The 10,233-nt window shown below is 37.2% G+C and overlaps 1 long non-coding RNA gene across 1 annotated transcript; it reads left to right on the plus strand.

Annotated features, from left to right (window-relative positions):
* The first annotated feature begins 657 nt into the window (after positions 1–657).
* Positions 658–1,489, plus strand: LOC118495928. The gene is made up of 2 exons (XR_004898383.1): positions 658–1,163; positions 1,212–1,489. It is a non-coding gene; the product is annotated as an uncharacterized LOC118495928 (long non-coding RNA).
* Positions 1,490–10,233: the final 8,744 nt, after the last annotated feature.

A 10,233-nucleotide genomic window follows, 5' to 3' on the forward strand; every position in this document is an offset into this window, starting at 1 on the left:
ATTATATTTCACAGGTAAAGGAAGTGCCCAGAGAAAATATAAAAATATCCTTTTTTAATATGGAGCCTCTGCTGCTATTTCAGCATGCAAAATCACACTGACAGCCACGTCCCACTCTTCTCCTCCCAGATCTCAACATAGTTCTGTGTTTAATTCAAGTGAATGAGAAAGATGTCCAAACTTTTGACTGGAACTGTACTTACAGTATTGGACAAGTCCTCCAAACCATGCAATGATATCGGCCATTTATTACTACCCTCTAATACGACTCAGAGGAGCGTTTCATATTTTAGCGCCCCTAGCGGTAGCAGGAAATACCACCTTATATCTAAACCAGAGAACCTAACGCTTATGGTTTAAAACACATCAACATTGTAAAAACCGTCCCAGTTTGGTGAAGTTTAGGCATAAAAACTACTGGGTTATGTTGACGCACCAACACCAATTAGTTAAGTTTAGAAAAACATTGTGGTTTGGGTTAAAATCAGACACTACTTGAGTACCTGTTATGCACTTGACACAGAACATGACATAGCTCAGTTTGTTCCGTAAAGTTACTTTTTTTTTTTCAAACGTGACTCTTGTATTAGAAACTTGTTACTGTCATACAGTAGTGTGTGTGTGTGTGTGTGTGTGTGTGTGTGTGTGTGTGTGTGTGTGTGTGTGTGTGTGTGTGTGTGTGTGTGTACACGTCAAATACTACTTGACTTTCAGTATGTATTTTGTGCAGCAGCATACTGTAGCGCACTACTGAACAGAAGCCCAGTCACATATGCAGTCTTTTAGCGGTTTGTGATATGGATGTTACAATGTTTTGAAAACGGCAAAACAGCGGCTCTTCTTCCCCCCACACCAAGTTCACAACATGGACTCCAGGATGTGTTTAGTCTTAGGCTGAGGTGGTTTTGACAGCCATGTCAGTATTTATGTGCACAAGGGCTCGGCAATAATATTGTAGCGTTTTGTCATTTTACTAATTTGTGTTGTCCAAATGAAGGATTTCAAGCAAATTGTATTTAAAACCTTCCAAAATTAGTTCTGTTCAAGACATGTAAAGGGATTGATTTCATGTAATGCATAACAGAAGAACACAGTTCATTGCATTTAACATTTTGACTATTATATTTTAATAGTTTTACCCGTGATTTTTGCTTATAATATTGGTAAAATGTCAATATTGATATCAACATTGAGGTATAATGTATCGCTAGCCCTAAGAGCATTCGTTCGTTTGGGAAGAAGTGTGCAGATACCCTGTTAATGTGCTGTAACTTTTGTTGATCAAAGTTATTTTTGCTGTATATACTTTGTATAGTTTGGCAGTGAAAAACAAAGCAAATAAGATCATTTGCATTCAGCAAAATTATTCAAAACAAGTCTTCCACAACGTCTGACACACTCCTATTATAGTCCTTCCTTCCAGGTTACCACAGGCTACAGTAAATACCAAACACATTCAAGTTATTTACTGCATTTGTAGAAATTGCACTAAAAATAACAACCTTCTTATTCGTTTTCAGCACCTTACACATTTGAGGTATCTTCATATATTTAAAAAAAAAAATAATTAAATGTTGTGCTGTAAATATTGTGTAATTGCATGTTGCAGCTAATATATAGTATAGCGTAGTAGAATCTGTACAAGAGCACATATATCGCTTCTATATGAGATGTGTTTGATGAATTTGTATTTGTGATTAAAATGAAACCCTTAGAAAAGACCCTCTAACCTTGTATGTCACTTCCTGGTTTACTAATATGGCACATTATTTTGCAGCATCCCAAAAAAAGCTTTGTCTACCTGTAAATGTTAATGTAAATTTTAGAGATACAGCTCTGTAGTTTTAGGATATGATCAGTGTGGAGGTACGGTATGTGGCTGAACATGTTAATAGGCCACATTAATAGTAGCAAATAACTAAATATGTATAGGTAATAGGTAGGTAAAGGTTTTAAGGTTTAAACCTGACATTAAGTGACAGTGGAAAGTGCAGTCTACGTGATACGCAGGTATACGCAGTATACCCACTAAGAAAGCTCCAGGATTTCCATATACCCACTTAAAAATGCCCAGTGACACGCAACAACATACTTTCCATTATATTTTTGATATATTTTGTTTGTTTGTTTGTGTTCTTTTTCTTCGCATAGGCTAAATAAAGGTATTTCCACCGTAAATTGGTGCATTAAAGCAACAAAAATGAAGTTGCTGATGCTCAAAACTTCCCTGGGGGAGGACACCCAGACCCTCCACTATGATATGCCCCCTCTTCCCCAAAGGCAGATTCTGGCCCATATATATAGGCCAATATATACATATAGTACAGTATACCCACTACAATACATTAGACTACACCACTGGGAAAGTGGCAAAGTGGCAACACACACGTTCTACAAAATAAAATAAACATGTGTATGAGCTTAACCACAGCACAGCTTGACACCTTTATATAAATATAAATATTCATATTCATTATTTGTCTACCCTCTCAAACAAAGGACTGTTTAGCAGACTGGGTCAGGAAGAACACAGTAGACTGTAGCAGTCCTATTGAGCCTGTGGTTATTTTTGTGTTCTTTGTCCTTTGTGGCTGTTGAGTGATTTGCATAGTGTTACTGATATTCTACTGCTTCCCAACAGTGCTACTGTGTTTACAATGCAGAACATAATATCTAGCTGCACTAATATAGCCACAAAATGTTGACTGAGATGAAACCGTATGACGAGCCACTGTAATGTTCCCTACACTCCCAGTCTGGGTCTCCACATGGCCTGGAGAATGGTATCAATCTTACCGTCAAGAAAGCAAACTAGTATTTCCTAAAACAGTTTAAAGAAGACACATTTATGTATCTGTAAGGTCTTTATAGAGCTCAACAGTTTTTGAATGGCTTTTTTGAAACTGATTTTTCCCCATTCAAAATCTCCATTGATGTTTAATTTAATGCTTCTATAAAGAGTTTTAAGGCTGTATAACCAAAACAACCAGCTACGAGATGAATTGTGACCATAAAATATTTGATTCGGCGCAAAAGAGCATTTTGAAAGGGGCAAAAAAAACATCACAGATATCAATTAATTCATTCATAACTGTGACATTTTTTGTTTTGTTTTATTTAGTAGTAGTATTTCCATTTTACAGTAAGAGAAAGCAAGAATAAGCTAAATAAATAAATACTCTAAAATACTCTACAAAAGGAGTAGGAAGAAGCAAAATGCTTTTCGGGTCCTACCCTTTTTGGGTTAGGTGTGAGCCTAAACCTAACAACTTAATGGCCCCAAGTTGATTTCCTGTTGCAGTGAATGTGAATGACTTCATATGACAGGAAGTTAACAAGGGGCCAGGCTGTCGCCTAGCAATGGAATTCCATTGAAAAGGTCCACATAATAGCCATTCAGGGGTTAGTGGGTGTGGTAAACATTCCCATGGTTACAGCAAGCTCCACCAATCTTAGACGTCGCTGTTACGCTTTGGATTGTAGGCAGTGTAGTACTTCTCCATGACGTAGCATGACATGTATTATTATAGTGTATAAAACATGTTTTTCTTAAACCAAGGTTGATATCATACAGACTTGTGGCTTCTACAGGAATATAAAACTTTGTTTCACAGTCTCGTAGCTCGTGGTCAGTCTACATCGGATGGTTAAGACATTATGGCTAAAAATCTAAATCCCTATGGAGAAAATGGATGGGATTTGTACTTCTGGAATCACACTGTTGAGCTCTATACAACAGGATTTCCACTGGCCATACCTCACTCTACCAGCTTACATTACAAATATGCCAAGTTCATTTAGGTTCCAAAGAAAAAAACGCCAACATATTAATCTAGAAGTAGTTGTAAGGGAGAGGCAACACAACACTAAACCACTTATTTTTATTTATATATATATATATATATATATATATATATATATATATATATATACAGTACAGTATACCCACTACAATACATTAGACTACACCACTGGGAAAGTGGCAAAGTGGTAACACACACATTCATAACACACGTTCTACAAAATAAAATAAACATGTGTATGAGCTTAACCACAGCACAGCTTGACACCTTTATATAAATATAAATATTCATATTCATTATTTGTCTACCCTCTCAAACAAAGGACTGTTTAGCAGACTGGGTCAGGAAGAACACAGTAGACTGTAGCAGTCCTATTGAGCCTGTGGTTATTTTTGTGTTCTTTGTCCTTTGTGGCTGTTGAGTGATTTGCATAATGTTACTGATATTCTACTGCTTCCCAGCAGTGCTACTGGGTTTACAATGCAGAACATAATATCCAGCTGCACTAATATAGCCACAAAATGTTGACTGAGATGAAACCGTATGATGAGCCACTGTAATGTTCCCTACACTCCCAGTCTGGGTCTCCACATGGCCTGGAGAATGGTATCAATCTTACCGTCAAGAAAGCAAACTAGTATTTCCTAAAACAGTTTAAAGAAGACACATTTATGTATCTGTAAGGTCTTTATAGAGCTCAACAGTTTTTGAATGGCTTTTTTGAAACTGATTTTTCCCCATTCAAAATCTCCATTGATGTTTAATTTAATGCTTCTATAAAGAGTTTTAAGGCTGTATAACCAAAACAACCAGCTACGAGATGAATTGTGACCATAAAATATTTGATTCGGCGCAAAAGAGCATTTTGAAAGGGGCAACAAAAAACATCACAGATATCAATTCATTCATTCATAACTGTGACATTTTTTATTTTTTTTTATTTAGTAGTAGTATTTCCATTTTACAGTAAGAAAAAGCAAGAATAAGCTAAATAAATAAATACTCTAAAATACTCTACAAAAGGAGTAGGAAGAAGCAAAATGCTTTTCGGGTCCTACCCTTTTTGGGTTAGGTGTGTGTCTTTCCAGCACGCTTCAGAGTCCTGGTGGTGTATAGGTCCTGGAGCGGCGGCAGATTGCAGCCAATCACCTTCTCTGCAGACCGAATGACACACTGCAGCCTGCCGTTGTCCTTGGCAGTGGCAGCAGCGTACCAGATGGTGATGGAGGATGTGAGGATGGACTCGATGATGGCTGTGTAGAAGTGCACCATCATTGTCTTTGCCAGGTTGAATTTCTTCAGCTGCCGCAGGAAGTACATCCTCTGTTGTGCAAAACGTAAGGTATCTGCGGCGAGCGACCACACGTGAGAGAGGACAACAAACATGTCGACCACAACGGCAGCTGCTGTGCCGTTCATCAGAAGCTTTGGCTTTAAAAACTTCGTACAACAAGGCCCAAAGAAAAGAAGTGCTGAATGCAAAATCTGTGGACTCTAGCTCAGAGACTTGTGAGCATCTCTGGTGTTACATATTATATATACATATATATATATATATATAATACGATTGGATTATCATTATGTATTTGGAGTAGAGCTACTTTAACTTATGTTACATGAGTAAAAGTACAAAGCCTTGTATTTCATATGCCCATCATAGGTTCATCTTTAAAGAAACTACAAATGTCATTCATGTAATGGAGTAAAAAAGGTACAATATCTTCCACTGAAAAGTAGGGGAGTTAAAGTATAAATTAGCATACAATTACGTAATCAAGTACAGTGCAAGTACCTAAAAATCATACTTAAGTACAGTACTTGAGTACCTATTTTCACCGGTGATAATAAGTCTGATCTGGATCAATCTATGATTCAATTTGATTCAATTTTATTTTTAGTGTCAAATCACAACAGGAGTTATCTCAGGACACTTTACAGGTAGAGTAGGTCTAGACCACACTCTATAATTTACAACGACCCAACAATTCCCCCCAAGAGCAAGCATTTGGTGCGACAGTGGCTATGAGGCATGTGATTGGCTATTTGTTGGTGACTCAACTTCTTCACTGGGTTGAAAAATCTTCAGTTAAAAGAGACAGGACATAACCAGATGTGTGATGTCATCTTCTTCATCTTCAGCATGAGGTTTTTTATGAGTCTGGCAGACTCAAAGAGAGCCCAAACTCAGATGGTTTTCAGGAGACAGGCAGCTGCTTTGTGACATTCTGGAACAGCATAATTGATTTGGTAGACAAATATCTATGGAAAGCTGAAAGGCTCAGTGTGTATGCTAAACAGTCCAGCTGGCATGGAGATATGCCATCGATGCAAATGGTTTTCCAAAACAAAGTCATGACGCTAGTGTGTCCCGTAACACCCCCCTTGAACACACACACACACACACACACACACACACACACACGCACGCACACACACACACACACACACACACACACACACACAAACACCACACACCTTGTCCAGCCTGACCCAGTCTTTCTCTGACAGATGTGCTTCTGATGCGAACTATGGAGTACAGTCGGATTTTTGTTTGCTAATTGCAGCAAAGTTGACGGGTTAATTATCTGCTTCCTGTATGATTGTAAGTGCAAAGCCAAGGTAAGAGCTTTTTATTCATGTATTTTTGTCTTTGTGAGAGAGATGAGGCTAGATCTTAGTACTTAGTACTGACCTGCACTATAGACAGTATTATTTCTAATACAAAGGTGTTAGTGTAGCACCTTACAATCATGTATAAAAAAAAAATCTGTCTGATTTGATAAGTTAAATCAGGAGTCAGCAACCTTTACTATAAAAAGAGCCATTTTTTTAATCTGTCTGGACCCACAAAACATATTTGAGCCTTATAATGAAGGTAGCAGCCTATTACGTCTAAATTAGCCTACTTACATTACTAATAGGTCTAAATGAGCATTTATTAATATGGTGATGTTTGTTGCTATTTTATTGCCCTGTCTTTTGACCATTTGATCCAATTCTTAAAAAGCAGATTTGCTCTGCTCTCCTTTCTGCAGCAGTTCTGAAATCGTTCTTTTTCTCTCACCCCCAGCTGGATACTTACAAAATGCAGTGTGCTTGTTCTTGGAAATGTCTTTCAATATGACTTTTGTTTTGATTTGTAATCCATACTTGCCTATGGAAACTCAAGACCACTATTGAGGTTTGGCAAAATTTAGAGGATAATATTTAACTATGAGTCTGACAGTGGTGCATCTATTATAACATGTTTATCCTAAACTTTTCATGACACTTTTACAGCTATCTGCTTTTTCCTTCCAAAGTGTGACAAGCTTATCTTTTGGCTTGTCAAACATGTTTGCATCACTTTGAATACAAACAACAATTTTGTGGTTTTTTTACTGACTCTTGTAACAGTGCACTCTTCACATCCTGCCCACAGCCAATGCAGAGGCCAGTTGCTGTGGTACAGGTCATGTCCACATCATTTTCTTATTATTTCACTATGTTTTTATAACACTGGACAGTATACTTTACATACAGAGTAACCACACCAACATACACACACATGTAGGGATGGATATCGCCAATGATTTCCCGAATCAATTCCGTTTCACGAGGTCCCGATTTCATTTCACATTCAATATAAATTAGGTTGGGGTAAATTTCAGTATGTAAATGACATTCTCAGAGAACTTATGCTGTGAATTGTACAACCAAGAAACAACCATTGAATATTTTTTTATAATGCACCAGATTAATGTTTACAATAAGAACGGGCCCCAAAAAAGTTAAAGTCGTTCCTCCTCTCTCTCCCCTTTCATGTCTAAAGCTGGCCTATCTAATAAACACCTACAAATGCCACAAAACAAAGTACTGGGCGCCTGGCTAGCTCACCTGGTAGAGCATGTGCCCATATACAGAGGCTTAGTCCTCGACACAGCAGTTGCGGGTTTGATTCCGACCTGCGGCCCACGGCCTTTTCTGAATGCTGTTCCCCCTCTCTTTCCCCTTTCATGTCTAAAGCAGTCCTATCTAATAAAGGCCTAAAAATGCCACAAAAAAATCAACAACAAAAAAATTTTTTTAAGTACTTTTTACTTTTACATCCATGGTGAAAAGGCATATATTAAAAGACTGATTTCTCTTTTGTTGTTTCTTAGGTTGTTTCTTTGTTTTGATAAATTGTTGATTTTTTTCATCTCATTATCATAGTTATTCCACAGACTAACACCCTTTGTCGTAATACAGTGACGTTCTGTATTTGTTCTATTGTTCTATATGTATACATGTATGTTCATTTGTGAGTGTTTGCATTTTCAGTCACCTTGTTCCTTAACACTGCTAATGTTAGTTTACCTTCTCTTTTTTTTTACACCACAGAAACAATGTGTTCCAAGGTGATTTTGTTTCTGATTGGAGCCGTGTACATCAACTGTCAGGTAAAAATGCTAATCAGTTTAATGTCTTATAATTATTAGGGCCCGAGCGCCGACAGCGGCGAAGGCCCTATTGGAACTGAAGGAATTATTATTATTATTATTATTATTATTATTATTATTGGACAGGATAAATAAAATGAAAGTAGAAATTCAAACATGATTTGCTTAGTTAAATACTAAGCAAATCATGTTTGAACTTTCATTTTTTTTTTTTTATTCTAATCGTCCATTTCAGTGCAGTGTGCATGAATATAACCTTTCACTGACCAAAACTTTTAGGATATGTTTTTTTTTTTGGAATGCTAAAAAGAAGCAATTTATATTATTTTAATTTGACACAAGACTGAATTACACCCATGACAGAAAGACTAATTGTGTTGTTTCCCTCTTCTTGCCATTGCAGATCATTTCAGCAGGTGAGTCCCTTGGCTACATTAGCTGCTTTCCGACCGGAGGGGTTTTTGCAGTTTCTAGAACATAACGTTCCTAGAACCCTTTTTTTCTCCTGTTCCGACTAGCCAATTTGGGGATTATTAAGTTCCTCTGACCGTAGTTCCTGTAACTCTTTAGGGCAGGGTCTTTTCCCTTTTCCCATTTCCGCATAGTGGTGGTTAGATGGCTGTGATTATAATAACAAAAGGTCAGTTCCTATGGCCACTTGGCCAGTGGAAAAAGAGTCGGGGAGAGTAGTTAGTAGAACTGTTTAGAAGTGGACTGTTCCTATAACTACATTCCTGTAACTATTTGGTCGGAAAGAGGCTAATGTCATATGGAGCGTTTCAGTTAAATACCTCAGAAAACTTCCACAGATTGGGTCGGGACTAAAGGTCTGGTCTCGTCAGCATCTTGATACTGCAGACCTTTGAGGGGCTGAGAACCAGATAGTCTGAAATAGAGTTGCCTGTAGCTATAGCCTATTAGCTGCATTGCAGCATTTACTTACATACTTAACTATTTATAGTTACAAAAAGATACTCTATAATGAAAAATAATAGCGTAATAACTTATGCTTACAGGGAATTTGCCTTAGTGAACAGTGTATACATAAGCAAACAATATTAAACATTGATATGAAATGAACAATAAATACAGAAACAAATATATACATAGAAAATAACTGCATAAGAAAAAAGAGGCTGAATGGGTTGAGTGCAGAATGTGCGTGGCCTCGTTTCAAAGTGTTGTGAACGTCATGTGGATGGATGAAAAATAATGTTTGTATAATTTATTAATATTTTCTTTTGCTAACAGACACATAGCTAAAAGACATATTTCACATGACTCTAATTAGTTTTGTTTCTTCTTACAAAGTCTGAATTTCAGTTCCTTGCATTTTTGTTTTCGTTGTTGAGCAGCAACCCTAATTTTTCAGATTTCACCACAGCATAAATCTACCACTTACGATTTTATTTAAACCATGCAATCATGTCATTCCAAAATGTATTACTGTAATGTATCATGCAGTTAAGTATATTGTATGCCTAGTTTTTGGTTTTTTTAAGATTACTTTTTTTGCCATTTAGGCCTTTATTGTGACAGCTCAGACATGAAAGGGGAGAGGCCAGAATAACCCACATTGTGTCGAGGACTGAGCCTCTTTATATGGGCGCTTGCTCTACCACCCAGGAACCCTATTGTATGCCTAGTTTATAGTAGTTCTCTCCCCTCTCAACAACTTTAGTCTAGGTGCTCTTGTATGCATTAATTATCTCAACTCAGTTCCTAAAAATACAAAAAGATAACATAAAAATGTCTTGTGTTGTGGTTGAAGATCTCTACATTGCTGAGCTGACGGTGGAAAGTAATGTCACACTGGATGCCCTGACCGTCCTGGGGACTTTGAAGAACGTAACTGACCTCAAAGTGACCGTTAATGCTACTGATACCACATTTACCATCTCAGACAGTAACCTAGTAGCAGGTATGGTGATGAAGCACTTTCTTTTTTTCCGTTATTATTTCAAACAGTTTTTCCTTAATACATTGAGTGTGAAATGGATGGATGTAGG

The sequence above is a fragment of the Sander lucioperca genome, chromosome 9 (assembly GCF_008315115.2).
Source record: "Sander lucioperca isolate FBNREF2018 chromosome 9, SLUC_FBN_1.2, whole genome shotgun sequence".
NCBI classification, from domain to species: Eukaryota; Metazoa; Chordata; class Actinopteri; order Perciformes; family Percidae; genus Sander; species Sander lucioperca.